Source organism: Microtus oregoni, unplaced genomic scaffold (genome assembly GCF_018167655.1).
Source record: "Microtus oregoni isolate MIOR12 unplaced genomic scaffold, Mior012 000112F_000, whole genome shotgun sequence".
Taxonomy (NCBI): Eukaryota; Metazoa; Chordata; class Mammalia; order Rodentia; family Cricetidae; genus Microtus; species Microtus oregoni.
In genome coordinates this window covers 363,331-388,604 of record NW_024544730.1, presented here as the reverse complement: position 1 = coordinate 388,604, position 25,274 = coordinate 363,331, and the positions used below count along the sequence as shown (strand labels likewise).

Sequence of the window (25,274 nt, the reverse complement as noted above, 5' to 3'; positions counted from 1 at the left end):
AAATGTATACAAATAATCTTACTACAGCCAGGAGGGTTCTTTTCCAATGATATAAGGCTGGTGCAACCAAAAGCTTAAACAACAACCCAAACCTACTAGGGACTGGGGAGATGACTCAGCAGATAAAGTTGTTTATTACCAAACCTGAGGACCTGGGTTTTATCCCTAGATCCTAAATGACTAGAAGTAGAAAACTGACCGCTGCAAATTGTCCTTTGACTTCAGAGTGTCATATATCAATCTGTTGATTTCATTGGTTAAGCAATAAAAAAACTGCTTGGCCCTCATAGGTTAAAACATAGTGGGAGGAGTAAACAGAGCAGAATGCTGGGAGGAAGAAGCTGAGTCAAGGAGTCGCCTTGATTCTTCCACTCCATACAGACGTAGGCTAGAATCTCCCTGGTAAGCGCACCTCGTGGTGCTACATAGATTAATAGAAATGGGTTAAGAGGCTGAAACTAAGGGGCCAAGCAGTGTTTAAAAGAATACAGTTTCCGTGTAATTATTTCGGGGCATAGAGCTAGCCATGTGGGCAGCCAGGTGCTGGAGACGCAGCCCCGCCGCTCATATTTCAACACTCACAACCATCCATAACTCCAGGCAATCCATCTCTTTATTTTGACCTCCACAGGTACCAGGCATGCATGTGATACACAGATAGACAGTCAGACAAAACCTCCACACACATAAAATAAAATTCATAATTTTGAGGTTTTTTTTCCTTGTTTTTGTTTGTTTGTTTGATATTTTTTTTGAGGCAGGATTTCTTCGTCAAACTGTCGTGGCTGACCTAGAACTCACTTTGTAGGCCAGGTTGACCTCAGACTCACAGAGATCCACCTCTGCCTCCTGAGTGCCGGGATTAAAGGCGTGCACCACTACTACCCAGCTTGGATTTTTTTTTTTCTTGTTTGCTTTTTTTTGCTTTTTTAGGCAAGGGCCTATGTAGCTTTGATTATCCTAGAACTCTATATAGACCTGATTCACAGGGATCTGCCTGCTTCTGCCTCCTGAGTGTTAGGCTTAAAGGCATGCATCACCATGCAAAGCTTTGAATTAATAAAAAAAAATAGTAGGGCTAGGACGATGGCTCTGTGGGGAAAGCACTTACTGTGTAAGTATGGGAAGCACAGTTCAGATCCCCAGGGCCCATGGAAAGAGCTCGGCAGGTCAGTGGCCTAGCTGTGAGCCCATCACAGAGAAGACATCCCACACTGTGATGTCCTCGCCAAAGCAAGCCTCAGTCAATAAAGTAGAGAACAATCAAGTAAGATAGCCAGTATCAATCTCTGGTCCACATATGTGTACATGTGCATGTTCACTCCCTATGTACACACCCCCACACATACACATATGCAAAATAGTTTAAAAACTATCAGACAAAAATGCCAGACATACCTTACTCATGGGCAGGAAGATCACAGGTTTGAGGTCACCCTGGGCTACACATTGAGACTCTATCTCAAAAACAAAAACAAAAAAACAAAAAACAAAACCACAAATGATAAAAAGCCCAAACAACAAAAATTAAAAGCCCAATATTCAATCAATGTAATCTAGCATATCTATTAAGCTAATGAAGAAAAATGATATAATCGTATACTTAAAAAAATTCAGCACTCAGTTATGGTTAAAAAATTAAGCAAACTATGAATAGATAGATGGGTACTTTCTCACCTTGATACAGAATATCTCCCCAAACCTTGCTAGCATCACATTTACTGGTGAAAGATGAAATGTTTCCCCCTAAGATCTATCCCAACAAAGGTGTCTACTCTTATCACTTTCAGTCAATATAACTCAAATGCTGCCAATCAAGCAGGAAAAGGAATAAAAATCATATGATTGGAAAGGAGATAAAACAATTTCCATTTCCAAACAACACAAGTTTCTTTCTTTTTTTTACAATTACATTTATTGTTAGCAAGTGCCTTACTCACTGAGCCATTTTACAAGTCCAATAACATAATTTTTTATAGAGAAATTTCCAAAGTACCTGCCAAAAGACTCATAGAACCAATAATTGAGTTCGGTAGGTCACAGGATATTAAGATCAACACACAAACATCAATTGCATTTCTATGTTATACTGACAGTGAACAATCAACAAAATGCCAATGAGGAGTATAACTAAATGGAAAGATGGAGATCATCATGCTAAAGGGTTAGAAGAGAATGTTGGGAAGATGTCAGTTCTTCCCAAAAAGATATATAGGTTTGATGCCATTTCTCTTACAATTCCATCAAGGTTTTTATAAATGCAAAGTAAGTTCATTACAGAATTTATAGGAAAAGTCAAATTACCAGCCAAGTGTGGTGCCGCAGGCCTTTAATCCCAGCACTTGGGAGGCAGAGGCAGGCAGATTTCTATTGAGTTTGAGGCCAGCTGGTCTACAAAGGGAGTTCCAGGACAGTCAGTGCTACATGTCTTAAAACCCACAAACAAACAAAAAACAACAAAGACAAAATAACTTGGATAGCAAGAATAATTTTGAAAAAGAATAAAGTGGGAGGGATTGCTCTATCTACTTATTCTATCACAATTAAACTAGTATTCCCAGGAGAGACACATAGATTAATAGAGCCAAGAAATGGCCCCATACAGATGGCCCAATTGACTTTGACAGAGATACGAAAGCAATTTAATGAAGCAAAGACAGTCATTTTATTCGAGTCATCGACTGTTTATGGCAAAATTAAAAATCTCTGTCTTAGGTCCAAGTTTTTAACAAAAAATTAATTCAAAGGGAACTACTGACTTAAAACATAAAACTATACTACTTCTTAGAGGAAACACGAGAGAAGGCAAATGGGATGAGGTGAAGATTTCTTAGGTATGACACCAAAAGCACTATATGTAACCGCAAAACTGGATAAGCTGAAGCCCTCCAAAAAGAGTTTGCAAAATCTCATGTTAAACAAATGAAAAGATGAGCTGCAGAATGGGAAAATTATTTTCTGATCATATACATATCTGACAGAGGACTTATATTTAGAATATATAATAACTCTCCAAATTTACTAGTAAGTAATAATCAAATTAGAAAATATCCAAAAGGCATAAGCAGACACATCACCAAAGAGATGGCAACTAAAGACATGCAAGGGAGTTCAACATTGTTGGCCACTAGGGAAAGCCAATTTAAAATGAGCTATCAGCATAGGAAGGCGAAAACAGAAATAGTGACTATTTCAAACAAATACTAAGGAAGAGTAAAGAAGAAACTGATCTCCTCTGTACGGCAATTAGGAAAACAAGATGGGCCAACTGGTCTGGAAATGTGGCCATTTCTTACAACACTCAGGACACACTTAGCATCTGACCATCAACTGCACTTACAGTTATTATTATTATTATTTGTTAGTTTTTGTTTTTCTAGACAGGGTTTCTCTGTGTAGCTTTGGAGCCTGTCCTGGAACTCACTCTGTAGACCAGGCTGGCCTCGAACTCACAGAGATCCACCTGCCTCTGCCTCCCCAGTGCTGAGATTAAAGGCGTGCGCCACCACCGCCCAGCTGCACTTATAGTTACTTGATGTAAGAAAATGAAACTGTTCTCACAAAAATCTCTATAAGACTGTTTACGGCACTGCTATTCTTTTTTTGAAAAATTTTATTACACCTATTTGTGTGTGTGTCCTATGTGTGAACATCAGAGGATAATTTTCAGGACTCAGGGCGTTCTTTCTTTTCAACTTTTGGATCCCAGGGGTAAAAAAAAAAAGTCATCAGGCTTGGTGGCTATGCTTTTACCTACTGAGCCGTCCCCATGGCCCAGCAGTTGTATTCTTTTTTTTTTTAATTTTAGAAATATTTATTTATTTATTATGTATACAATATTCTGTCTGTGTGTATGTCTGCAGGCCAGAAGAGGGCACCAGACCTCATTACAGATGGTTGTGAGCCACCATGTGGTTGCTGGGAATTGAACTCAGGACCTCTGGAAGAGCAGGCAATGCTCTTAACCGCTGAGCCATCTCTCCAGCCCAGCAGTTGTATTCTTAACGGGCAAAGTTGGAAGCAGTCCCAATGTCCTTGAATGCATGAACTGTGGTATAGCCACACTGTAGATTATCACTCAGCAATAAAAACAGTGATGAATGTTAAAGAAATTGTGCTGAGGGAAAAAAAACCCACAGATTTCAAAATGTATGATTCTATTTATATAATATGTTTGAAGTAACAAATTTAGAGGGATGGCGTGGTGAACATATTAGGAGTTGCCAGGAATTATGTTAAGAAAAGGAGGTGATTGATGATAAGGCATATCAGGGAGACTCTTTGCTTTGAGATGGTTGTCTTGGTCACAGGAATCCACATAGGTGGAAAAATTGTGGAGAACTTAAATTTTCAGATTGAGAAATGGATGCTTGCTAAGTTGATGAGATCCGAATGAGCTTTATGGATTGGACTAGTGTCCCTATCTTGCTTTTGATATAGTTATGTTAGACTACTATTGGGAGAAAAGTCTGAGAGGTACTTACAGGGTTTCATGAGACCCTTCTAACATGTTTACATCTCCCTGTGGAATTTTATTTTAAAATAAATCAAGTATAACAGTAAATGTGAAGGATTATGAATATTTTTCCAGACATTTGCATATAATGAAGAATTAAATCTACAGTATGCAAAGTAGACAAAATACAAACATCTACATTGTTTATCTTAGAAATATAAGTGAAAATGACTATGAGTTTATCATAATCATGATGTATTTTCAATTCTAGAAAGGTAAATAGTAAGTTGCTTGCAAACTTCTGTATTTATCAGAATTCAAAGGGTCAGAATCATTAGTAAATTATATACACTTATTTTATATATTAATAATATATGTCATTTCCCACTTATTCATTAGAAGCTATTGTCTTCTTTAATTGTAATACTGGTTAATAAAACAAAAGCTGTAGGGCAGGCAACCAGGAAGATAAGATCAGGAAGCTGGAACCCAGGGGCACAGACTAAAGCAGGCGTCCCTGGGTGAACTTTTTAAACTCTCCGTCCAATCCTCTCTGTCTCAGGAAAAACTCAGCCCTGGTTTAAAGGATTTTTCTAAAGAATTCTGACAGGCCACCTACACTATACGAGAAAATAATCCCCACTTTTAAGTCAACCGGCCTTTAATTATATTTCAAAATACCTCCACAGCAACACCTGTATGGAGGTTTGAATAACTGGGAGCTGTAGGCTAGCTACATAGACATCAGAAGTTAAAAAAAAAGAAAAGCAGCCGACACCTTCATAAAACATGTTTGCTTGCAACTGGATAAATGTGTTGTCAATTGTCTCCTTGCCTTTATTATTTTTCCATATTTCAAGCAGAAATGACACAAATCAATGGTGGTCACCGAGTTTATACACAGAACTTGAAGTTGAAGCGGGGACTTGAAAAGCTAAGTCTGGCCGGTGATAGAGCCAGTGCACCTCGCCCTTTCTAGCGCCTAGCGGGGCTGGGACTCCTCAGGGCAGCAGCGCGCGCAGCAGGAGGGGAGGAGAACCCACCTGAAGCACCGCGCCGCGCGTGCGGGAGCCCAAAGTGGGCGGAGCCTCGAAGCCGGTGGCGTTGGCGACGGCGCCCAGCCCGCCAGAAGAGCGCGCGCCGAGCAGACGGCGGGGAGTCGGTCGGGTAGGGCGAGCGCAGCCGGCGGTGGCGGGGGGGGGGGGGGGGGGGGAGTGGCGGTGGTGAGGAAGGAAAGGGAAGAGGCGGAGCGTGGGAGCGCACAGTGTCAGGAATACAATAGTGCTCCGCGCCTCCTCGGCCGCCGCCGCCCAGCAGCCTGCCCAGGGCTGAGGCCTGACGGGCCAGGCGGCCCGGGCGGAGGGCGGGAGCACAGCGCTAGGGGGCGGCCCCCGTGGCGGCTGGGAGGTCCGGGCGGGAGGGCGGGGTGAGGAGGAGATTAGGGGGCAGGTGCGAGGGAGGGAAGAGAAGAAAGCGGGCGGCTAGGGGGCGGTTACCACCCTAGCCGGACTCGCCCGGCACGTTGAGGGGCCCCTGAGTGCGGCAGGAAAGGAGCGGAGCCCGAAGCGGCGCCGAAGGTAGGCGCTCCCGAGGGTCACCGCGGCAGCGGCAGCGAGGTTGTGGGCGTAGTGCGGCTTTGGCGGCGGGAGAGGTGGCCTCGAGGAGTGGGACGAGGGCGGCGTGGAGCTAGGGGTCCCGGCCTCGCCGCGCTGGGGGGAGCTCCAGTTCCACGAAGCGGTTGCCTCCGGTGTCCCCCGAGAGCCGTGGAGCGGAGAGCTTGTGTGGGCTGAGGTAAAGTGCCCAGTCGCCCCTCTGCTGGTGGCGCGCTGTGCCTGGTGGCCCGAGCTGGGGGGGGGGGCGGGGGGGGGCGGACACGGACACGCGAGCTCGGCTGCAGCCTCCGGGCCACCTCGGAAGGCGTTGAGCGCCATAACTGTGGCGGCCGTTGCCTTCAGACTCCCCTCCCGGCGCCCCTTGCCGTGCCTGTTCTGTGCTCTCGGGACTCGTGGGGACCAGACCTCGGGGCTAGAGGGCATGCTCTTTCTGCCGCCTGCGGCTGGCCAGTCCTAGCAGCGAGAGGGCGCACCCTGGCTGGTTGAGCCTTGCCGAGCGGGAAGACACCGAGTGTCTGGAGCGGGGAAGCCCGGCAGTGCAGGGAGCAACCAGGCACCCCGAGAGCCCAAATGCCAAGCTAGCGGGAGCGCGGGCGCCCTGCGGGCTGGCGGACGGCGAACTTTCCTTTCTGCCGTCATTGTTAGGACCCTGTGAGTGTTCGCAGCAGCCTAGCGCCCTGCGGTCCTGGAGGTGGGAAAATCGCCCATTACGGGGAGGTTTTTCTGCCACCGGGCATGGTACAGTTGTTAACTTTTTTCCAGCTCTCGAATTCGTTTTTTATGACCTCCTCTGAAGGGGCCACATTTATATGTTTGTTTGTTTGTTTGTTTGTTTAATCTTCCCATCTTTTCCCCTGCGTTTCGGAGCAGAGCCTTGGCTTTGGTGGAGACTGGCACCCTGCGTTCATTATTTGTCAGGAAGAAAGTGGAGTGGCATCTCAAGTGAGTGTCGACCCTCACCCACCTTGTGAAGACGTGCTTAACAGTTCATCTCTGTGCAGCCCTAGGACTTGTCACTTGTAGGGATTTGGCAAGAAACTTGTTTGGCTGCTCCATTGGCCTAAGGTACAAGGACATACATGTCCTGAGATGTGTGTCGACCCTCACCCACCTTGTGAAGTTGAGGATGAGACCCCCACCCTCTGTCCTCCACAGATGGTATAAGAAATCAAAACCTTAGTGACAGTAATTCCAGTGACCTAGAGGGAAAAGAGACCTCATTCCCTGCATTCAGTCAGATAAAGATAGCTGCTACTCTCTAAACTCGGAAAAGTAATGAAAAAAAAAAAAATAGGTAAAAACTGGTTACACCACATCGTTGCCTAGTTCGTGCTAACCAGAATCCACTTTCCCAGCGTACTTCTTAAATACCTTGCCTGCAGCCACTTCTTGTCTGCCCTGGGGGTTGGAGAATGGGGGTGGGGAAAAGAGCATATTTTTCTGTTTAACATTAAGAGTGTCCTACTTCCATAATTATCATTTTCTTTTCGATTTAAGGTGAGCTCTGAGTTTAAATACTTGAATTATTAGAGGATAAATTCTCACTCAAGGATTACAGAAGTTGGAGGAATGCTGATCATATTAAGTTGGGGAGTGCACAGTTCATATTCAATTCCCAACATTGGGAACCATCATTGCCACCTTTCTTTCACTTCTGTTCACTAGAGAAGAGCTCTTATTCCAATACTGTCACCTTAAAAGAGTTTCTCACATTTTTTAGCCAGTTAGTTCTGGAATAATATAGGTTACAGTGTTCTAATTCCAGAATCCATACTTAGTTTTCTCTTTATTGAATCAGACCATGGCAGTGTGGTATATGATTCTTGTCCAAAGTGAAGGAGCCAGGAATGACTTGGAAATAGCTTTCAAGGCACTTGTAAACCACTTTCTGGCTTATAGGGGAGAGTCCCAGGACCATCACAACTGATGATTCTGGGGCAGTTATTACACCCAAGACATATGAGTTAGTGAAAGCTAAAGTACAAGAATGTCAGATTTAGTATGGCCATCTACTTTAGTAATGCTTGCCTTTCCTCTCTGTTGTGTTCTACCAACCATAGCAAATGTTTGTCCTCTAAGCTATACAAAGCCATCTCTTCTTTTTTTACTTTGAGGTCTAAATGAAACTAATCACATATTTTGGTGCTGGTGAGGAAATCAGAAGACATCAGGTGTTTGTGTAGATGTGACATTAGAGAGCTCTTAGAAGCTTTGATAGGAATGCAGAGAGAGAGGCTAAAATGAGGTTGAATATTATTATGGGACATAATGTACCTACCTCTCCATGGAGCTTATAAAAAGTAGGAACTGAAGAAGATAGAATTGATAGTCTGACTTATATTAAGAAAATCTCTCATTGGGATAATTTACTGTGATCTTTGCTTGCCTCACTTTTTTAGGTGAGAGGTGGGTGTTGGGTGATACCCATCTGGCACTATCCTAACCATAATTTTTGGTGTTGAAAATTGAAACCAGAGTCTTGCACATACTCAGCAAACATTCTACTACTGAGCTACCTACCCCTTACCTTGATACCCTTATAAAGTGGGGACATTTGGCTCATTCATAAGTTATATTGTTCTGGTTACTGTGGATGAGAAAGCTAAAGCATTCTCAGCTTTATAAAGGTTTTCAGGGTGGGGAGAATCTAGGATGGGTGGTTTAGAAGTGCTGAATGAATAAGAAGATGCTAGCAGGTGATCATTATAGACCAAGTAACTACTGCTTTAAATTTTCTGGTTTTGTGACTCCCCCATGGTTATTGTTTTCTCCTTTCTGTAGGGCTATCCATAGACAACAGAAGCAAGGATCCTACAATCAAAAGGGCTTCTGTGCTTAGTCTTTGGAAAAAACTTACATGATCTAATTTTCCAGACTTGGGAAAGGAAAGGTAAGAACTCAAAATGCTGTTTTTCTGAACATGAGGGCATGTCCTTGTGGGTACTGGGTGGTTCTGATATGCCCTGAAGAAAAAAGATCTGTCAAGGGAGAGTTAGTTATACTGGGACTTTGGCAAATAGAAGGCATCTATGATATCATAAGTACCCTTCAAGCTACAAATAATTTTTCCACTCCAACTCATAAGCCACGGCTATGCCCCACTACCCATAAAGGTCATTTTCTTCTGATACCTGCTGATAGGCAACAAAAAAAAAAGCCCACAAACCTAAGCTAGTGTCGCTTTTTTGTTAGTTTGAGACAGGGCTTACTGTGTAGCCCAGACTGGCTTTCCTACTCATGATCCTCCTGCCTCAGCCTCCTGAGTGCTGAGATTATAAAGTATGGGCTACTATGGTTGGCTAGAATGTTGTTTTTGGACTAGCTAACAAGAAAATGTGATATCAGCTTGACTTATACACTGAACCCTTTGTGCTGAAATCTCCTGGGAAACTTGCTGGTATTAGATTTTGAAAACTTAATTTTTGATAAAATATTATAATTTTAAAAATGTTGCAAGATTGGTACAAAAACTCACTGTATTCCCTTTATCCAAGGTCACTAGTTATCAGCTGTTTGCCTTCATTTGCTCTTTCTGTTTCTTTTTACAAATCATTTGAGGTAACCACTGAAAGAGTGGTACTTGTCAAGGCCATCCTGTCGTGAAGAGTGTCTCAGAGGCAACCATTGGTATAGCAGAACATTGGTGGTGGGGCAGGGCCCCAGAGGTAAAGTCTCACTGTAGCTACCAATCATATGTTTGTAAACCAAGTTTAATCTCTGATACTAGATAGAGAAATCATAACCAATGGTAAAAGTATTTAAGATATCCTCTCCCTTTCACTGTTCTTGTTGTGTGTTTCCCTATGTCAAATTTTAGTACTATGAAAACTCTCAACTTTGTGGTCATTAATATAATTTCCACTTAATTCATTCAGCAAACATAGTTTTTTCTATTTGCTAGAGCTAAAAAGGGAGAAATATACTCATCCCCTTAAGTAAGAGCTTAATGTCCAGTGGAAAGAATTTGAGGAATCTTTTCAGCAGTTAGGAGGAGGAATGTTCTGCTGATGGGAACAGAGGCCTGGTTAAGGATCTGAAGAGTAGATAATAGATATCTGGGAGTCACTTAACAGTATGTTAACTGTACATATCCATCTTTAAGGCCTTCTGCTCTTAGATGACAAAGTCCATGAGTTAGGGAATCCTTTGATGTCATATATCCACTACAGGCAATGGAATCAGGCAAACTTGGACTCATATTCTGCTCTTCCACTTGATCTTGGCTAGTTTACTTCTCTGTGCTTCAGTTTCTTCATGTGCCAAATCATATCTTTGAGGATGGTGGTGAGAATTTAGTTGAAGTAATATTTGCTCTGTAACCTCTTATTTCATCTTCCCTTACTCCCTAAAATGCTGTTTGTTGGAAATAACATTTAAAGTGTTAGGTATTAAGGTAGGATCCAAGGAACTATTTTTTTTCAACAGATAATATCTGACTACTAGTTCTAGGAAAGACAATGGCGATTACCTTATGGAATAATAAAAATAATAGCAACAGAGATTTGGTAACAATTTTCTTTATGTTGAGCACTGGATAGCTCTCTGAGCAGAGCATATCTCAGACATGTGAATCTTAAAATGGTGAAACAGAGCCAACTTGCAAAAGGTCACACAGCGAGAAAAAGATAGAATTAATTTTTCTGTGACTGAAACCAGTGGAGTGCCCTTGGAGCCTCGAGAATGAATAAATAAGGTAGAGAGAAGAGATTGCCAGGCAGAGGAAATAGCAGTTGTTGTGACAGCGTTGAAGTGGGAAAGAGGAATAAAGGGTTCACACAGGTTTGGTTGGATCTGGGAAAAAAGGTAAGCAGAAAATTGACAGGCTTTGTGGAATTTCATTAAAGAGCTTGTGCTTTATTTCAAAGACAGGCAGATGCTTCTTAAAGGTATTAAACTTTTCCTAAATGGCATGTGTGTGTACTTCAGAAAAGTATCCAATGGTGCTTAAAAGAACTTTAAGTCATTTCCTCAGTGTTCCACCTTTCATTCCAACAGAGGTGATATTTCTATATAAACTTCCACCAAAATGTTGATAGATGACTTTTACTATCTTCTGTGAGTATTGGTAAGAGATGCCATGATGCTAGAAGATGCCACTTAAGAATGCTGGTAGAAAAGGTTTTTTTTGTTTTTTGTTTTTTTTTTTTTAGATTTATTTATTCTGTATACAACTTTCTGCCTCCATGTATACCCACACGCCAGAGGAGGGCGCCAGATCTCTTTACAGATGGTTTGGAGCCACCATGTGGTTGCTGGGAATTGAACTCAGGACCTCTAGAAGAGCAGACAGTGCTCTTAACCACTGAGCCATCTCTCCAGCCCCAGAAAAAGGTTTAATTAGGTTCATATCTCTTGCATTTTAGGCTTCATTAAGGGAAATTGTTCAGTTTTCATTAAGCCTGCAAAATAGATAAACAGTTGGAATTAAGAGGAAAAGTAATTTCTGGAATTCTGGATTTATCATTACAAGTAGAACTGTTGAGTGTAAGGCTTTGTTTTAAATATATCATAATTAAGATACTTCTGTGACTAAATGGAAATTTGTCATTTTTTTAATTTTGTGTGTGTGCCATCTGTGATGGCAGACAGCACATTTGTGAGACTTTGGAAGACTGAAACATTTTTTTCTATAATATTTTTTCATATTTTCATTCAGCTGGTGGAAGTTTTTATATTTGAAACTTTATGTATAGTGTAAACCTCTTCCTCTTGCTGTATGTGTTGGATCACATACTTTTATGTAGCCTGTTCTAGTTAGATTTTAGGAATAAGAGAAAGTGCTTAGTTAGTGGCTTGATGATTTAGGGTGGCCTTGCATAGACAACTAGTGTTTGGTAGACTAGTTGCTTTGGTAGGAGGCCCTAAGCTTGGATGGCTCATCACTCCATGTGGTAGTCTCTTCTAAGTGGCTAGTCTGGACTTATTAGTGTAGTAGTCTCCAAGTCTCAAAAGAGAGAAGCAAGTAAAAGCAAGCACCAGCCAGTACACAAGTACTTTTTTCAAGTGTCTGCTCCTGTCACATTTGCTGTTATTACATTGGTAAATCACAAGAGTGCTTTCGTGACCAAGTCCAGATACATTGTGGGAGACCATTCAAAAAGTGGATATAAGGAACTGTGAACAAATTGGGAACCTTTACAGCAATTATACATAATTGGTAATGAGTGAAAAGCTAGAGGGAGGTAGTGTGGTTTTGGAAGGACATATGCACACAAATGGGTCAACCGCTCTCTCATCTTAAACAACTATTATCAAAGGAACTCCTGGGTTTCCTCAACACCCATTCAAGTTTTATCACAAAATTCTTGTGTATTATGTTTTGTAGTTATGAAGAAATACTAGGGAATCCACCACCATGCAATGAGAGGAACATTGGCAATTTTGTCATTAGCTCCTCGCCCTTTTCAAAATAATTTTTACCTAAAAGAAGAAATGCTTATTTGGGCATTATAATAAGGGCAAAGGATTCTTTGTAATTATGTTTTATTTATTCAAATTTTGAAGTATCCCTGTGATTGCAGTGAAGAATCCAGTATCATATTGTGGAGTGGTCAAGATCCACCAGTGTGAAGCATCAGGCTTTGACCTTTGTTCTGGAAGACGATCTCAAAGGTAACATTCTTTACATAACATAGATTTTTTTTTTCAACAACTTGCAGGATGAAATTCATTATATAGAAATATAATGGTCTTTAGAAACATGGGGAACTGAGTAAAATACTCATTTTGTGTATTGTAGGGGTTATGTATTTCTCCTGAAAATTGTGCAATGACATAATCTTAGATTTTATGTCCTCCTTAGACAAAATTTTAGAATTCCTGATATTTAACTCAGTAACTTGAAAAGAGCTGTCCATATTTATAAACATAACATTTGACTTAGCACTTTACCCAAGAATTTATTCAACAAATACTTAGAAGTTACTTGGAATATTGCCTATAGTAGCAGAAGATCGGTGATATATTGAGTATCAGTCAGGGCTTAGTTTTACAAGAGTATTACACTATATATTTTGTAATCTATAGTATATAGAATTAGAAAAACCAAAAAACAGTAGAGGAGGTGTTGCCATTCATGTAAAATAGATAATGAGTTGAGGGCAAGAAAATACATATATATATATTTGCTTACATAGACACAGAATTTCTGAAGGGCTTATTAAGTACTGACAGTTTGGTGGCCTGGGCTAGTGGTTGAAAATGAGACTTTTCATTGCATAAGCTCTAATGTGTACTTTTTGAATTTCAAGATGTATTGTTTATTTTCCTATTTCAAAAATTAAATGTGTTTTTAAAAAGAGACCTTATATATAGTAATGGGAACTCTCATGGTTTCCTTCCCAACTTGACTTGATCACATCTATTCTTGTACCAATATATATATCTAGCTCTTAAGGGAATGGAACATAATAGGCATGAGGATCAAGAAATCAAGGCCAACCTGGTCTACATAACAAGTTCAAGAACAGCTTGGACTATATGAGACCTTGTCTTAAAACAAACAAACATGTGTCCTTTAAAAAAAACAGACAAACAAATATGGTGCATATGGTGACTCTGGTAAAATTTTTCCCCTAGAAATGCTTCTTGGTATACTTCTGGCTTTTTCTTGTGGTGCTGGGTATTGAGTCTGTCTGGGGCTTTCCTTGTACAAGATACATACTGAACTATACCTCTAGTTTTGAATTGCATGTGTGTAAACTAGAGGACAACAGGTGTGGCAAATATTAGCTTATAGGTCTTTTGTGTGAGTATAAGTTTTCAGTTCCTTTTGGATAAATACATGGAAATGGAATTGCTGATCTTTCTCTGACAGAAGTGGACCAACTGTCCTCTAAAGTGGTTCTACCAATTTGTATTCCAGTAAGCCATGAAAGTGAAATATGTGTTGAAGTTCATTTTCCCACATATGTGATATTTTATTACACCATTTATTTATTAAATTGCCTTTGCATCTGTGCATCTGTTCCTGAACTGCTGTGCTCCACGAATCTGTGTGTCTTAACCATTTTTCCATTAATTATACTACCTTTTTTTGCAGTGCTGAGGGCAGATATCATTACCTAAAGTATGCTGGGCAAGTGCTCTACTGCTGAGCCTCATCCCCAGCCATGATACACTATGTTAACACACTTTCTTGAGTACTATAGTTTTGTAGTGAGTATTGAAATAAGTAATATTAGTATTCTGACATTTTTCTTCTCCAAAGAATTGTAGTGAAAAGGGAACACTTAACTTGTCCCCATCTCTCATCAATAATAACACTAGCTGTAGAATTTTGGTTTTGTTTTATAATTATGTCTTTTTGTGTAGAAAGCAATTTTTCTGTGCTTTATGTATGTAATTTCTCAGCCATTTTTTTTTTATTTTTCGAGACAGGGTTTCTCTGTAAATTTGGAGCCTGTCCTGAAACTCACGCTGTAGACCAGGCTGGCCTTGAACTCACAGAGATCAGCCTGCCTCTACCCCTGCGCCCAGTGCTGGGATTAAAGGTGTGTGCCACCACTGCGCCTGGCTTTCAGCCATTATTTTTTAAAATAAGTCTATGTATTTTGCTTTTTTTGTTTGTCTAGGATTCCAATTCCAAGTTTGTTGTACTGTTGGTGGCTCACAGTTCTTGAATATTGTATGCTGTTTTTCTTTTTTATGTTTATTTTTGCCTGCATGTATGTCTGCACCACATGTCTGCAGTATCTGTGAAGGCCAGAAGAGGGTGTCAGGTCCCCTGGAATTGGAATTACAGATGGTTGTGAGCCAGCATGTTGGTTCTCTGTCCTTTGCAAGAGCAGCAAATGGGTTAAACCACTGAGCCATCACTCCAACCCCTTCATGCTGGTTTTTTTCTTCCTTTTTACCCTTTTGTTTAATTTTTGTGGTCTTTGAACCACTGAGTCATTACTCCAGCCCTTGTGTGCTAGTTCTTTTTTTCTCCTTTGTCCTCTTTTGTTTTAATTTTTAATGGCCTGATCAATAAACATGACCTTCGAGATCATTGATAATTTTCTTGGCTGCATCAAATCTACTGTTGAGCCCACTGGGTTGTTGTTGTTTAAACTTTAGTATTTCTAGTAAATATACTTTAGTATATTTACTTAGTATATATTATACTTAGTATTTCTAGTAAATATACTTTTTCTCGTACTTTTTCTCTATTTCTTTGCTGAAGTTGTCTATCTGGGCTTCCATATTATCTACTTTATTCATTAGACGTTTTAACAAATCATAATTATTTTATGTTTCAGTTTTTTATAGTCCCAACATCTGTACTACTATGTTTGGAGCCAGTGACTCCTTTGTAACTTGGGGTATTTTCTTACCTTTTGAACATCCTGAAAACTACACATGGGCAAGAGATTCTGATAAATTTTTAGTAGTTGGAAAGCTCTGATTCTTTTTCTAGGTCTTTAGTGAGGAGTTGGCCTGTTCCGTGTTTTTTGTTGGCCTGGGTTGTGTAGGTGGAAGGCAGGGTAAGGACACCAGAGAGTTCCTATTCCTCTAGTGATATTATTTTTAGTGTTTACTTTATGTGGATGAGTGTTTTGCCTAAAAGTGTGTGTGCTATCTTATGTGCTTGGTGCTTGTAGAGGTTGGATTTCCCTCAAACTGGAGTTGAACATGTTTGTGAACCACCATGTGGTTCCTGGGAACTGAACCTGGGTCCTTTGTAAGAGCAGCCAGTGCTCTTAACTGCTGAGCCATCTTTCTAACCACCATGATAACTTCATTTTTACAGTACTTGATTTGGGTTGTCATTGTGATGCTTTCCAAAAGTAGGTTTTTATAGTTTTTCTAATTGTATCCCACTGTTACTAGTTAGATGGTATGTCAGGTGTGACTGTTTGAGGAGAAGGTGTTCTCTAATTATCTGATTGGTCAGGTTCTAGTGAACCTGGGTCTTGAGTGTGTTTCTAGCAAGGTTACCTGTTCATTCTTCTTGTGTAGGGCTTCCTTCTCTTTGCTCCTACCCCTTACCACACCCCATTTGGTAACTAATGTTCTCCTCCCTGAGGATTTATCCCTTTCCTCTGTATTAAATATTAGAGAGCATGGTCTGGGTGAGTTTCACGGTGGACTGTTGCAGTCAGCCAGCCAAGTACCACTACAGGAGCTTTCTCTTAGATTTTCCCTTGTCTTCACCATGAAAGTCTGGTGAGATTCCTGTAGGAAAAGCTTTTTAAAGGGGTAGAAACTACTCTGTGGAACACAGGAGTTTCACACTATGGCTAATCATAGAATTGTTGATTCAAAATTCTTACAGGCTTATGTGCCCAAACCTGTATCTCTGTAGGTTCCTGGTCTCTTTGGATATGAGAGTGGTAATTTGTTCTGCAACTTCACTTCCCTGCCAGATTTCCCTTCAGCTTGGCAATCTTTTTTATTTTAAGAGTAGGATGATGGCCTCTGAAAGATTTACATATATGAGCAGACATGTGATCCCTTAAAATAAGTTGCCTACTACAAGACATCACATATCTAGAAAGTCAGTACATACCTCTTTCTTTATATATCTTTTACTTAGCCCATTGAAATTTATGATTAGGGAGCATGGAGTAATTGTTGTTTAGATTCTGCCTATTTTAGGCTTTAAAAACCTCTGTACCACTGGCAGTGTGCTGTCTGCTTCCTTTCTAAATTCTATGCCTTTTAGTTCCTGAGCAAATCTTTAACAATTTAGTAACTGTTTCATTAGAAATTAGAGCAAGATTTAGCCTATCTAGATGTAATTGTTTCATTAGAAATTAGAGCTAGATTTAGTCTATCTAGTAGAGATTTTATTAATGACCATGTGTTTGTCACTTCGTCCACATTGCCAGAGCCAGTTTAGTAAACACTGGTTGGTTGCACCTTGTGTTATGAACAAGACAGTAAATTTTGAGTCTAATACAATACAGGCCCATCCTGGTAAGTAAAGTAAAGGGTCCCCAAGGGCAATAAAAATTCCATCATAGGAAGGATATTATAATTTCTAAAATGTCTACATTCTAATCTATTTTAATAATAAATCCTATTGTAGTGGTAGGTAGAATTCTAGTAAATGTATATAGAAGATAGGAGTACAGCAATTAGTACTAACCAAAAAGATGACGTGTCTTTAAAAATTATAAAGCTAAATGGAAATTCTGAGGGTTGTATTGAATTCCTATGGATTTTAACTTGTATACTTTCATGTAACCACCACCTCAATCTAAGTACAGAAGGGTTCCTTTACCCCAGAAAATTCTTTTATACTAGCTTAATCACAGAATCTTCCTACTTTAATATCTGGATGCCATTAATTCGTATTCCATTATAATTTTTTTGTTTTAATATATAAAATGGATGCCATCTTATGAATCTTGGTTTTGTACACAACGTAGTGCTTTTGAGAACTCACATAAAAATTGTTATATTAATATTTTGTTTCCTTTGTATTGCTGCATAGAATAGACCATGGTATAGATATATCACAATTTGTTTAGTTGTTCAACATGGAAGGGCAGATGAATTATTTTTGAGTTTTGGTGATTATGTGTAGTAATCATGTACACAAATACATGTAAGTATTTGTGTGCATGTAAGTTTGTATTTTTCTAGAGTAATTCCTGGGAATGAGATTGTTAGAATTATACTATAATTCACAATAGCTAGTTAACTAGAATTTGAATGATGGAATAGAATGGCAGAAACCCATGTTTGGATCCTGCTTTTTTTCACTGTTAGCTGTGCAACCTTGAATGAATTTAATTTATTTGTGTCTCTTATTTGTAAAACAAATAATATCTAGGATTATTGTATATTAAAGATAAAAGACTGAACAATGTTTAGTACACTCATTACATTATTATGCTTAATAGAATTGTTTCTTGTCAGAAACATTTGATTAATTAAAGCAAGAGTAAATAATCTATGGTGTTCTTGGTAGTTTTATCTTCAAAATGTGTAAAAAAAATTTAAAACTCTTCCATAGTAAATATGAATGTATGAGAGATCTGTGTAACATTCAGAGGTTGAATCAAATGGCAAGTTTTGGTGGTTTTATTTGTGTTCTCAACATGGAAGAATCATGTTCATAAAAATTGAGTGTATTGCCATATTTTATACAAGAAGCTATGAAAATAGCTCAGAATTAACTAACATTCATTGAATTGTGTTTTCTATACAGGAAATTCTAGGTAAAGCATTTATCGAGTGTATTAACTTGAGTACCTCCCCCAAAAGTAAGCCATTTATAACTTTATCTTTTTAATGCTAGAGATTAAACCTGAGACCTATTCTATAATTTCTCAAGTGTTACATTAAAAAGCATTTTTACAGGAAACCTCTTCAATTTTGAGAAGCATATTGAGGATGAAATTTTAAAATTTTGCATACCCACTCAAATATCTCCCTATAATATTTTATCATTAGAATATGCAACAGAATTTTACTTTCCCCCTATGGTTTCTGTGTAGTATGGTGGCTCAGTCTGAATAGCACCAAGGGCAAAGAAGATGTATCTCTCCTGGAGAATTTTCTCCACCTGTTAATTCACCAAGCAGTGGCTATAATTCACTATATGGAAAAAGGAACATAAATGTTCATTTTTTATTGTCTGTTAGTTCAGTTTTGTAATATCTTCAAATGCAAATACTTCTTTTCTTCTTCAGATTTCAGGAGAACTAGGTGAAATAACTCTCAAGTAGTCCGTTTCAGGTGTTACCTCTGAGCTGTTTTCTTGCTGTCTCCCCTCCTGTGCATTATGCATTACCAGTAATTTAACTGTCATTTTCTTTCCTTTTTTTTAAAGATATTTATTTATTTATTATATACACAGTGTTCAGCCTCCATGCCTGCAGGCCAGAAGAGGGCACCAGGTCTCATTACAGATGGTTGTGAGCCACCATGTGGTTGCTGGGAATTGAACTCAGGACCTTCAGAAGAGCAGTCAGTACACTTAACCACTGAGCCATCTCTCCAGCCCCCTTAACTGTCATTTTCATATTCACATACCTTGAACCTTTGCTCACAGCTGAAACACCGTTCTTTTGTTGCCCTGTCAATCTTATCTGGGACAGTGCCTTCCAAATATTGTGTCAGCAAAGGACCTCCCACTACATACTGCCTCAGATTCATTCTACTCTGTTGGATATCATCCCTTAATCCATCTTCAAACTTCCATTAAATTTTGTTTTTTTTTTCTACTCATTATGGCACCTAAATGTCATACCTCCTTATCCTGTAACCAATTTACATATGTATTGTTTGCAGGCATACAACTAAATTGCTATTTGCAGAGTATAGGACACTTGAAGTGTTCTACATTTTATTCCTCAAAAATGTATGGAGGAGAATTGCTGCTTTTTATTCAATTAACAGCTAAACTGAATACATACACACGTACATACATACACACACACACACACACACACACACACACACACACACACACACACACGCCAGAAGAGGGCATTGAGTCCCCTGGAACTGGAGTTATAGGTGGTTGCGAACTTTCCCTGTGGATGCTGGGAACTGAATCCAGGTCCTCTGCAAGAGCCTTCTCTCCAGCACTTGTTTTTTGTGTGTGTGGGCATGGTTGAAACAGGGTCTCACTATGTAACTCTGACTTTCCTAGACCTCATTATATAGACCAACCTGGCCTCAGAGTCACAGAGATTCACGTGCCTCTGCCTTCCAAGTATTAAAATTAGTGCTGGAATTCTTGTCCATTATGTAATATTTGGGCTATCTTTTTTAATGTTTATTTGGCTAGCTTTAAAATATAAATAGATATAGTAAACATCTGTATCCTACTTGTTTCACATGAAACTTACCTCTTATATGAATATGATAGCACATGCCTTTAATACCAGCATTCAAGATGTCGTTAGTTTTTTTCTGCTGTGGCGTACTCCACTGTGTAAATGTATCACATTTTCCTTATCCATTCTTTGGTCGGGGGGGCATTTAGGTTGTTTCCAGGTTCTGGCTATGACAAACAAAGCTGCTATGAACATAGTTGAGCACATGTCCTTGTGGCACGATTGAGCATCCTTTGGATATATACCCAAAAGTGGTATTACTGGGTCTTGAGGAAGGTTGTTTTCTAATTTTCTGAGAAATTGCCACACTGACATCCAAAGAGGCTGTACCAGCTTGCATTCCCACCAGCAATGCACAAGTGTTCCCTTTTCTCCACAACCTCTCCAGCATAAGTTGTCATCAGTGTTTTTGATCTTGGCCATTCTTACAGGTGTAAGATGGAATCTCAGAGTTGTTTTGATTTGCATTTCTCTGATGACTAAGGATGTTGAGCACTTTCTTAAGTATTTCAAGACAGGGTTTCTCTGTGTATCTCTGGCTATCCTGGAACTCACTATGTAGACCAGGCTGGCCCTGAACTCACAGAGAACCTCCTGCCTCTGCCTCCCAAGTGATTTTGAAAAAAACTAATCACTTGGGCCAACTTCTGCCTCAGGATGTAGAGAGCTATGAAGAGTGTTACTCCAATCTTTCCAGTTTATAAAAAATTGGGCTAATTTTAAATTTGTTACTTTTGTCACCAGGGAATTTTACTCAAATATATTAGAAATACTTGTTCAAATATTTTGCCTATTTTAAAATGGGAGTTACTTATTCTTTTTCCATTGAGTTTTGGGGTTTGCTAGGGAAGTAGCTCAGTGACAAAATACTTGTCTATCATGGATGCTAGATAACAAGGAGGGCCCAAAGAGGGATGTATGAATTTCCCTGGGAAGGAGAAGTAGAAAAGATCTCTTGGGTAAACTGGGGGCCAGGGTGGGGTAGGGTGGAGGATGGAGGGATGAGAACTAAAGGGAGTGGGTTGGGCAAGCTGGTGTGGGAGTTGGGTTGGAGGCAAGATGGAGGGGGAGAGTAACAAAAGAGACATCTTGATAGGGGGCATTTCAGGGTTAGGGAGAGACCTGGTGCCAGGAGAAAACTCAGGATCCCCCAAAGATCAACTAAGACTCCTAGCAATTATAGAGAGAGGGTGCCTAACTGGCCATCTACTATAAGCAGATTGGTGACTTCCCTGAGTGTCATCATAGATACTCTATACAGTAACTAATTAGAAACAGATAGCCACAGATAAGCACTACTCTGAGCTCTGCGTCTTGTGGAAGAAAGGGAGGAGGGATTGTACCAGCCAGGGGGTTCATGATGGGGGAACCAACAGACAACTGAACGGAGCTCATGGACTGAGACTAACATTCAGGGAGCCTAAATGGGACCCACTTAGGCCCACTGCATGGTGTGAGACCAATGTAATTGGTCTCTTAGGCTTTTAACAGTAAAATCAGGATCTCTCCTTGGTGCTTAACTGGCTTTTGTTAACCTGTTCCCCCATGCTGGACTACCTGGCCCCGCTTCCACGGAAGGGGAGGAGCTCAGTCTTGCCTCAGCTTGATGGGCCATGCTTTGTGCAAGCCCATGGGAAGTCTGTCCATTTATGAATAGAGATGGAGGAGGAGTAGATGGGGTAAAAGGGAAAGGTAAGGGAATGGGAGGACAGGAGGGAAGAGAAATTAGTTGGTATGTAAAATAAATGAAAAAAATGTATTTAAATAAAAGTAATATTAAAAAATACCTATCATGTATGTGGAAGCTCTGTATTCAAAATCCAGTTTAAAAATCCAAATTACTACAATGTTTTGAGTTACTCCACCTCTCCTCTTGTTGGTAGCATCGTTTTTCATTGATTTAACAATGTCTATTAAACAAAATCTTAATTTAGTGGTAGGGATGGGGGTGAAACAGTATCTTGTTATACATCCTAGGTTGATCTCATAGTCATAATCCTGCCTCTCCCTCCTAGTCTGGAGTTATAATCACACTTTCCCACACTTGGCTAAGATTTCTAATTTTAACAAAGTCCAGTTTGTCATTTATCACTTTAAAAAGGCTTTGTTTTGCACTCAAATGTTAGACACCTTTTAAACTCTAGTTGTGAGGATTCTGTACTGTATTCTGAAATTTTAGCTTTCCATTTATAAATATCTATCTTGTGTTTTATGCAATGTTAGGTTTAGGTGAAAGTCTATTTTGTACATGTAGATGTCTTTGAATTGCTATTTTTCTCTTTGTGGAAAATGAGTGCCCTCTGTTTATGTAGGTCAGTCTCTGTATTTTCATTTGTGGTCCACTGGTCTATGTTTTTTTTATCACTTCGCTAGTACCCCTATATTGATTATGGTAGCTGTCATAAACTTAGTTAATGTGATTCTTCCCATTCATTTTATTTTTTTTTCTTTGGTTTTTCGAGACAGGGTTTCTCTGTAGCTTTGGTGCCTGTCCCAGAACTAGCCCATTCATTTTTGTTATAGTTTGTTCTTTGAAACTATGTGGTCCTTGCTATCCTGGAACTAGCTGTGTAAACCAGGCTGGCCTTTAATCGATAAGAGATCCACCTGCCTCTGCCTCCTGAATGCTGAGTTAAACTTTGTGCCACTCACAATCAGCTGATTCTTCTGATTCTTTTTATGACTGTTTTAGTTCTTATTCTTAATAAATTTTATAAACAGCTTATTTATAAATCTACAGAACTCCTGTTAGAATGCTTTTGTTGGAACTAAAATTTAATAAATTTAAACAGAATCAAAATCTTTAATATTGAGTCTTAAATATGGTACGTTTCTCCATTTGTTTAGATTTTCTTTATTGTTTTGTAGTTTTCAGCATAAAATCTCATAAATTATTGTTAGATTTATACACAAGTGTTTGGTTTCTTTGACAGTAATGATGTTAATTAGAAACAAAAGTTCAGTTTCTTATTATTCTTTGCAGGTATATGTAAATATGCGCCTGCCCCCTCTCCCTCCCCCCCCCTCTCTCTCTCTGTCTTCCTGTGTCTTTCTCTGTCTCTGTCTCTCTCTTGTTTTTTTGAGACAGGGTAACTGTGTAGCCCTGGCTGTTCTGGAACTCACTCTATAGACCAGGCTGAACTCAAATTCACAGAGATCCTCCTGCCTCTTCCTCCCAAGGGCTAGGATTAAAGGCTTGTGCCACCACCCAGCACCACTTTGATTTCTTTTGAATAATGTTTGCATTTTATTCCTTCATTTTTTGACTCAAAGTAAGTTTTTTGTATATAGTATATAAAATAGGACATGTTTTTAATGCATTCTGCCAATCACTTCATTGATTTATTTAGAACATTCATATATTCTAGCCCTCAGAGATCAATTCAGTATCTACTTCTAGAATACATTTACTAGATTTGTACTAGGTTTATGTGACTTTTTTTTTAAGAGATGGGGTCTCATGGTGTGTCCCTAAGTGGCTTGGAACTCTATGTAGATTTAGGGTAGCTTCCAACTCACAGAGATCAACATGCCTCTGCCTCCAGAGTTCTGGGATTAAAGGCATGTGCCGCCACACTCAGTTTAAATTATTTCCTTTTTCTTTTTTTATTGGTTTTTCGAGACAGGATTTCTCTGTAGCTTTGGAGCCTGTCCTGGAACTAGCTCCTGTAGACCAGGCTGGCCTCGAACTCACAGAGATCTGCCCGTCTCTGCCTCCTGAGTGCTGGGATTAAAGGTGTGTGCCACCACTGCCCGGTTTAAATGATTTCTTAGTATATGATATAACTGAAAGCTTACTTAGATATGAAGAATTAAGAGTCTGAGCTCTAGTTCTTCTTTTGCCATGTAAGTAGTTCTTCGACCTTGTTCAAATGATATCACCCAAGTTTGATTAAAAACACTCACTGAGGCCTAGGGAGATGACTCGGTTGTTAAATGCCACATAATCCTGAAGCCTGAATTTGGGTTCCCAATACTCAAAGCCTGTTGTGGTGGTGTGCATCTGTAACTCCAGCAGTGAGGTGGGAAGAGGAGGAGGGAGATAGGCAGACACCTGGAGCTCATTGGCCAACCAACCTAAGTGAATCTGTAAGCTCCATTTTCAGTAATAGACTCTATCAAAAAATACTGTAGACAGTGGAGGGCAATTGGGACATGGCCCAGCAGTTAAGAACTCTTGCTGCTCTTTGAAAGGAGCTGAGTTTGGTTTCAGCATCCATGTCAGACAATGTGCAACTGCCTATAACTCCAACTACGAGGACTCCGGTGCTTTCTTCTATCATCCGTGGTAAGGGCTCTAATCTGAAAGAAAAAGATCAACAAGAGTTGTTGAGAAAGGCATCTGACACTGACCTCTTAAGTATCTACACACACATGCACATTCCCCCCTACACAAAGATCCAACTGGCTATCAAGTCTAAGGCTAGTTAATAGACACAAAGGTAAGGTTTGACATACTCTTTACCTTCCAGGAATTTAAAGTACACTGGAAGACATGGTCAGATAATCAGATCACTGTGAGGGTAAATATTAAAGACAAAAGGTTGAGAGTGGAAGGGAGAATTTAAGCAAGGCTTCCAACAAAATATAATGGCTGTGTTTTAAACAAAAAGCAGTAGAATTAGACCAAATAAAGAAAACGGCAGAAAAAATCAAATATTTATGAATTTTACTTTTCTTATATTTAAGAAGTTAACATTCCAATCAAGAAACATTGATCCCTGTCCCAAGGACACAAGCACTATGTGATGTAAATGCCCTCAGGCCTTGGTACCTTTGGATCTATTTGTACTCAAATCTGATGGTTCTTCATTCTGCTAGCTCCAACTAAGTGTTCAGCCTCCAGCAAAGTTTTCCTGGTTAGGTTTATAAGTTATCATAGATAGCTTATAATTAACTTCTTCATAAATCAATATCATGGTTATATTTCTGTTTCCTTGCAAATCATTTATATACTGTATACTTAGGTAGTGTGACTTGGGCAAAATCATAGGCTTCAAATGATTATCAAACTTATACTTCATTTTTATCATTTTGTCAAGTTTCTTTTTGGTTTTTAAAGTGTGTGTGTGTGTGTGTGTGTGTGTGTGTGTGTGTGTGTGTGTGTGTGTGTGTGTGTGTGTGTTCGTGCATTCATGCTTGTGCCTTGGCACATGTGTAGAGGCCAGTAAAGAACTTTTCAGGAGTTCTCTCCTTCCACCTTGGTTTTGAGCAGAGTCTCTCTTGTTATTCTGCCACTGCACTTCGTGTATGAGCTTTTGGCCAATTCTCTTGTCTTAGTCTCCCATCTTTCCATAGGCAGGTTAGGGCAGGGATTATAGATGAGAACCATCATTAGTCTTTTTTATTGGTATTCCGGGTATCAAACTTGAGTATGCAGCAGGTACTTTTTTTAATCTATTGAGTTATTTTGCCAGCTACTTCTTT

General features: G+C 39.7%; 1 protein-coding gene across 1 annotated transcript in view; it reads left to right on the top strand.

The window, feature by feature from the left end:
* Positions 1-6,019: 6,019 nt before the first annotated feature.
* Positions 6,020-25,274, top strand: part of LOC121443688 (protein Jade-3) — a 100,034-nt gene continuing 80,779 nt past the window's right edge. The window contains exons 1-4 of the mRNA XM_041645493.1: positions 6,020-6,247; positions 6,940-7,011; positions 8,851-8,959; positions 12,574-12,681. The gene's annotated coding sequence lies outside the window, so the exon portion shown is untranslated. The remainder of the gene's footprint in view (positions 6,248-6,939; positions 7,012-8,850; positions 8,960-12,573; positions 12,682-25,274) is intronic.